Consider the following 7,685-nt stretch of genomic DNA (forward strand, 5'->3'; position numbering starts at 1 on the left):
GGTGGCACAGTGGGTAGGGCATCTGCCCTGCAGTTAGAAGGACCTGCGTTCAAATTTTGTCTCAGACACTTAACTAGTTGTGTGGCCCTGGACAAGTCACTTAATCTCTTTGCCTCAGTTTCCTTGTCTTTAAAATGGGGGTAATAATAGAACCTACCTCTCAGGTTTGTGAGGATCAAATAAAATAATTAGAAATGAGATAATAATTAGAAAGCACTATAGATAGTAACTGGAACATATTAAGCATTATATAAATATTAGCTATAATAATTATCTCTAAAATTGGGTTAAGGGTTCCTTCCTCCCAGGGTTATTGTGAGGTTCAAATGAGATCATATATATAAAGCACTTCCCGAATCTTAAATCACTGTATCAGTACTAGTCTAACCTCCTCCCTTTACTGATGAGGAAATTGCAGGAACTTAAATAATTTGTCCAATCTCACACAACTAATAAGTAGCAGAGCCACAATTCAAACCCAGGTCTTCGGATTCCAAATTCAGCATTCTTGCCACTCTGTGCTGACTTCTCTAATGTATCCATGATCTCACTGTTGTGGGCACCTTCCATTAATCCAGATTGCCTCTGAAACATGCCTCTGGTATGTCTTCTAATAAGTTCTTTACAGAGGATCAATAAAGGACACCTGCCATCTACAAAGTGTTTTAATATCCTTTGGGCACATAGCAGGCAGCTAGGTAGCACTGAAGATAGGGTGCCGTGCCAGGAGTCAGGAGGACCTGGGTTCAAATCTAGCCTCAGATACTTACTAGATGTGTGGCCCTGAGCAAGTTACTTAACCCCAATTGCCTAGCACTTGCCACTCTTCTATCTTAGAACTGATACTACAGCCAAAGTAGTAAAATTTAAAAAAAAAAATCCTATAGGCATCAGTGAAACCCTCAGGCTATTCAGCTATTCTCCCTTCCATTTGATCTGCTAAATTCTTTTCTAGTTATATTCTATATGTTCTCTGATTATATGAATTTTTATATTAATTTCCCTATGACATCATTATTGGTCATTTACTAAGGCTGAACACTTTGAAGGATGGTTAAAAGAAAAAGATTCCCCTAGAATACATTCTTTCCCTTTCCCTAGAGGGGGAGAACACTTTGTTATTAACAGGCTTCCCTAAGCACCCTTGGTGATTCATCCTTGCCAAGGCCAGGAACAAAGTCATTGCACTCAATGACAAAAATTTCCAACAGTTTAAGATTGCCTGTCAAGAAAAGTTCCAGTTCCTTAGCCTGGCACTGAAAGCCTCAAATGATGAGTTGACTTTACCCTTTCTTCACTCAATTATAGACCCAAACTCTTCGAGTTAGAGATGGAAAGGGCCTTAGAAGCTATTTAGTATAATCCCTTCATTTTAAAGACGAAGAAACAAATGTAGAGAAGTAAAATGAATTTCCCAAGGTCACACAGGTAGTAAGCATTGTGAGAAGTTGAAAATGAACCAGGTCTGTCGACTCTACACCAGTGTTTTTCTTCTGGTACCACTATGGTGAACCTATGACACACGTGCCAAAGATGGCATGCAGAGGCCTCTGTGGGCACACAAGCTTGCTTGCTGGTGTTGCTCCATTCCCCCTCTCTACCATGCTTCCCCACCCGTCTGCCCAGCAGCCCAATGGAAGTGCTAACTCTCGGGTCACTCCCTTCCCTGTTTGGGCTAAGGTGGGGGTTGGCATTCAGTCGGAGTGAGGGCATGGTACATAATCAGGGGGCAGGGTGTGGCATGCAGTCTGTGGGGTGGAACACAGCACAGCATCCAATATCTAAAGGATTCTAAAAGGTTCACCATTACTGATATATGGTATCTTTTGATATAATATAATTTCCCTGTTTATCTCTTTTGATTATATCTGTTTTAGCTTTAACTTTGTCAGAGATCTTGTTTACTACCCCTGCTCTCCTTATATAAGTTGAGGCAAAGTATATTCTGCCCCAGCTTTTTTTGTTCTATATGTATCTCTCATTTTTAAGCCTGCTTTTTTTCAATTTCCTCATTTGTAAAATAGGGATTAAAAATAGCAACTACCTCCCAGGGTCAAATATGTACTCCTTTGCTTGGCATTGAAGGACATCTATTACTGGCCCCTCACCTACAATTCTGGCATTATTTTACATGACTCACTTTAAGAACCCTGTATTTTAGCTAACCTGGACTACTTGGCTATTCCCCAAAATTTACGTTCCATCTCCTCCATGAATTTACAAAAACTATTTCTCATGTTTAAAGACATACTCCTTCCTCTATGCCCTTCACCTTTACCTCTCATAATTTTTTTCTTCCTCCTATTTTTATTTGACTCAAATAAACAATGTTAAGCTTCAAAGGTTTTTGAGCAAAGAAGAGTTGCAGTCATATTTATATTTTATGAGCAATACCTTGGCAACTATTTAGAAAATAAACCAGGTCAGGGAGACTCAGAAACATGTAGACTAATTTATGAGGCTAATAGCAGACTAGTTGGGATTATATATTTACTATTTCTTTTCATGCAATAATATTACAGCACTCTAAATTTTAATTTTCCCCAGAAGGCTTTATTCTGGAGAAAGCTTATAGTCCACGGAGGAGAAATGTTCCCTTTCATCCCAAAAGCAGCTTTTATCCCAAGGGAGAATCATATTTGAGGTATCTTGATCATATCTGAAGAGAGAGAGTGGTTTAATCATAATCCAAGGATATGGTCATTAGGAGACCATGTCCTTCAGAGATAGTCATGGAACTCCCAGGAATCCTACACTTAAAAGTTTTGAAAGAAGCAAAGTTTCATTGCACAGTCCTTTCCCTAATAAATAAGAGGACCAATTCATAAGCAACTACCTGGGAATAAGAGAAGAATCAATGTGCCAAGCAAACAGAATGAGGAGTTGCTAAGAATATATATACTGGGCACACCAAAGATCAATCAAGCAATCAGCAAGCATAGAAAACCATTTCTTCCCCCTTTCCTGTTTGGATCCTTCTTTCTCCAGTAGAAGGTATTATTTGTCTATTCTAAATAGCAACTGAATGTTGGTCATCAATTGTGTAACTTTTAAGACTCTGTGAGGAAAGGAGTTATATAGTAAGGGACAGGCAATTTAAAGCAAGTCTAAAACCTTCTAAAGAAGTTGGATGGCATAATGGATAGAATGGGAGATCTGAAGTCAGGAAGATTTGTCTCCCTGAGTTAGATTCTGGCATAAGACACTTACTAGCTCTATGGCCCAGGGTAAGTCACTCAACCCTCTTGTCTCAGTTTCCTCATCTGTAAAATGAGCTGGAGAAGGAAATGGCAAACCACTCTAGTATCTTTGCTAAGAAAATCCCAAATGGGGTCATTTAGAGTCAGACATGACTGAACAAAAGGACCTTCTTGAAGTAACTTTCTACTATGTGCCTCCCTAAACTAGCTTAGAATCAATAGATTATTTCTTTTGTACGAGACTTTCAAAATATTTGACCTGCAGCCTTGTGACTGTGTGAAATTCTCTCTGAGCTCTCTAGGACCTGACCTAGAGCCTCCCATCCAAGAAGGAGCACAGCCTGTGAGATTTAATATTCCACTCAGTCCTCTCCATCCCAATCCATTTGCATCAGGAAGGAGAGAAAGAAGCCCACATGACTTGGACTGTCTCCTGGTTAAATGACATGTAGGATTATTTAGAATTTCACTAAATTGGATTGCAAAACTTGTACTTTGATAATCAATGTATTGTTGGGTAATCTTCTAACCCTATATTTAAATATAGGGGTTCAACAATCCCTTGTAAAAGATTCCTTCTATTAATATTAAAAATGATAAAGGCTGGTATAAATATATATATATTAGTATTTTAATTAAAGCCATGCTGATAGATAATTAGACCACACGCTTGTAAGCATTCAAAACTGCCGCCCTCGCCATTACTGTCTCCTGTTTCCTGTCTCGAGTCTGCTGGCCAAGAAAGAGAGCCCTCCTAACCCAGGAGATTATAAACTCTTCCCTGAGTCAAGACGTAGGCCTCCCCACGCCCAAAAACCCGGAAACGGAAACCAGTTGGACCACGTTGGATCACGGGAAATGTAGTTTGATACATTTTCCCAAATTTCACTTTTACACTTCTCTCAGCCTGAAGTGTATAAAGCTGAAGTGAACTGAGCCCACCTAAGCTGAGCCTTGCTTCGCCTAATGTCATTTGTCCTATCTTCTTCCATCTTCTTCTGAGCTGGCTCTCCCTAAGGTCTCCAATAATTCTCAGGTTCTAGCCAACCAGTCACCATAAGGATTTTCTATCTGGAGTTTATGGTGTTGCTTATGATCTTCTACTATGCTGGCACAGGTAAGGGATCAAAGGGGTGAAACCAGGGATCTGTAGAACCGTCTTAGTCTGGACCTTCATTAGTGGTCTGAAGTAGCTGGCCCTGAGACGAGGCTAACTCCAAGGAAGACTAAGGAAAAGCTGCCTCCTTAGGCTAAGGAGCTCATTAGGAGTGGAGTTTTTATTTAACTGTAAAAAATAAAAAAGCCACATTTGTGTCCAGAAAAAGAAAAGTGTGGCATTGGGAAATCACTGAATATTTTTAAAATCCATGAATAGCATGGCACGGAGGAGGGGGACATCTCCAACATGGTTTCAGGATCACATTAGGAATTTAGCATCATAATTAGAAGGAACCTGAGAGGTCCTCTAATCTCATTTTATAGATAAGAAAACTGAGATCTAAGTACTTTAAGTGACTTGTCCAAGTCCCCACAAGTAGTATCAGGTATGGAATTTGAATCCAGAAGAAGGAAAAACATTTTTTTATTTATATTTTTATTTATATAGAATATTTTCAATTTATATAGAATATACATTTTCATTTATATTCTATCTTGGATAGGTAGGTGGGCAGTGGGCATTGGCCAGTGTGCCTACCCAAAGAAAATTCTGACAATGACTAAAGTATAATAAAACAATTCCCACCCTCAAGGAGATTACTTTCTACTGTAATAGTTTTAAAAGGTTGTGGTCCTGATTATAATAATTTAATATTAAGCTATGATTAGTAGCTTTTAACTGTTTTAATTTTTTAATTTAAATTTTTTTAACCCTTAATTTTTGGTGTATTGTCTTATAGATGGAAGAGTGGTAAGGGTGGGCAATGGGGGTCAAGTGACTTGCCCAGGGTTACACAGCTGGGAAGTGGCTGAGGCCGGGTTTGAACCCAGGACCTCCTGTCTCTAGGCCTGACTCTCACTCCACTGAGCTACCCAGCTGCCCCCTTAATTTAAATTTAAAATTTAATTTAATTAAGCTATTAGTAGCCTTTAACAATTTAGTTTAATTAAAAATAGAGATATAGTGAAAGAGAGGTTAATGTAGGAAGGAGGTAGAAAATACTGCCTAGCTAAATAGAATTCTAAGAGCCAATCCAGAGGAATCCAGTTTACCACTGACAAAAGATCCCTCAGGTCCTGATCTCCAGCCAGAAGTCAAGGTAATCTCTTCAGCAAAAGTCTCACCAGCCCAAGAGAAATCTCATTTCAGTCAGCTTCTGAGTCGGAATCCCGGTGCCTCTAGAGTGGGAGTGCAAATCTGAATGGGAATGTAAATTTCCACTTTGTGTTGGGTCTCGCCTTATAAACATCTTTCTCCACCCATTAACTCTCTCACATCCCATGTCACACCTCAGGAACCAATCATAGTTTCTTAATTTGTCTGGTACTGCCCAGGAGGGCAGTGCTTGTGGGATCTATTTCCTGTCTCTTTGGTGTCATTCAGGCAGCTGCTATAATAAGAAAGCCAAGTATTGCATCATCTGGAAATGAAGAAAAAATTTAAAAACAAATATGAAATCTTGGTAAGGGGTATAGAAGATTAAGGGAAATAAAAGGAGCATAAAATATTCCTTAAAACTATTTTTATAAAAACTTTTTGTTGAAAGCATAATTTCTATGTCAGAAATTATTTCTATCTATTCATTTATAGAGATAGGGGACAACTGGGTAGCTCAGTGGATTGAGAGTCAGGCCCAGAGATGGGAGATCTTGGGTTCAAATCTGACCTCAGACACTTCCTAGCTATGTGACCCTGGGAGAGTCATTTAACCCCCATTGTCTAGCCCTTACCACTCTTCTGCCTTGGAACCAATACACAATATTGATTCCAAGACGTAAGGTAAGGTATTAAAAAAGAATACTTAATTGTAGTATCATGTCAGCTTCTGCTTACAAATTGTGATATTCTAAGATCTTGCACTTTGATAAAATTAACCCTTTCCAGTCATCATGAACTCTCTTGAAGTTGGTGCCTTAAGGACTTTGCGGGCTAAGCAGCTTCCGATTTTGGCTTAGGGCATTTTTTTCTATATAGGTGAGATTTTTCTGTACCTCTCGAGATCTTTTTATCACCTCCAGATAATTTGATAATGACAATAATGACGATAATGACAGTTTAGTTGATAAGAAAGAAGCTGACACAGACACGTCTTTCTGTCAGCTCATGATGCTGCTGCTGCTGCTGGGGCTGTGCCTCTTACAGTACGGAGTTTATTATATATACTTCAAGACTCACTTCACACAAAAGAAACCCCCCAAAACTTCGCATTTGCACAGAAACACAAATTACATCATATCAAAACACAAAGATTCTCGATAGCTTCCAAACAGAACAAGGCTAAGGTCGAACTTTGGATGGGTCCTTATCAGAAAGCTGTGACAGGGAATATTTTCTTCAGGGTGAAATGCCCCTTCTGAAGGAATTTATGGTCTTGAGTGTCTGAACTACTTTTGAAACAAAAACAGTTGTATTCTGACCAAAGGAGAGAAATGTTAACCTCTTAACTACTGGATTGATAGGAGCTTAAAGCTTTTCATTAAGGAAAGGTGTGGATCAGAAAAGAAAGTCAAAAGAAGAGTCTCAGATTTTTATCTATTTGAGACTCTGTTTCTTTTATTGGCCTCCCACACGTACCCTTCCTACATTTCTTTATTTTTTTCCTCTCTCTCCCTTTTTAAATTAAAATTACATGGTTAAGAGCTACTAGCAGACTCCTGATGTGAAAGTTAATTTTATAACTGTGACCACAGTATTTTATTAATACCACATTTAATAATTTTACTTTCATTTATTACATTTGGCAGACCACAAAGGTTTAACGACTACCCCTCAGTCTTCTCCAAATTTCTTCAGTTTTTACTCTCTTTAAGTCAATTTGTTAGTAGCTAATTCTGGAGCTTGGAGTTTTCACTCCACTCAGTTGGTAGAGCAGTTTCGGGATAACAAAAGGACAGATAATCCTCATGGCCACAGCCATTGGTCTGATACTAAAAAGCTTTAGAAGCTCTGCAGCAGTGGCAGAGAAAGCTGCACAACAGCAGCAGGCTTCCTCACTGCCCCAGTTTTACCAAAGGAAAGCTCCTGGGAACCCCACAAGGTGGAGACCCTCTCCTACACACATCCCCACCCTCCACCACTGTCCTAGCCCACCTCCCACTGCTTCCAGTCACTCCTGCTGTCTGTAAACTACTGCAGTCTGCCCCTGGTCAGGGTCTCAGAGTCGTTTAGAAGCACCTTGGTTTTCCTGCATGGAAAGGTGAGACCTGCTTGCTGCTGCCTGGGAGACCAGGTGTGTTGGGTTTTTTTTTTTTCTTAGCCTCTGGGCAAGTTAATAGGTCCAGCTCAGTCTTTTTATTATTATTATTATTATTATTATTATTATTATT

The sequence above is a fragment of the Gracilinanus agilis genome, chromosome 2 (genome assembly GCF_016433145.1).
Source record: "Gracilinanus agilis isolate LMUSP501 chromosome 2, AgileGrace, whole genome shotgun sequence".
Classification (NCBI taxonomy): domain Eukaryota; kingdom Metazoa; phylum Chordata; class Mammalia; order Didelphimorphia; family Didelphidae; genus Gracilinanus; species Gracilinanus agilis.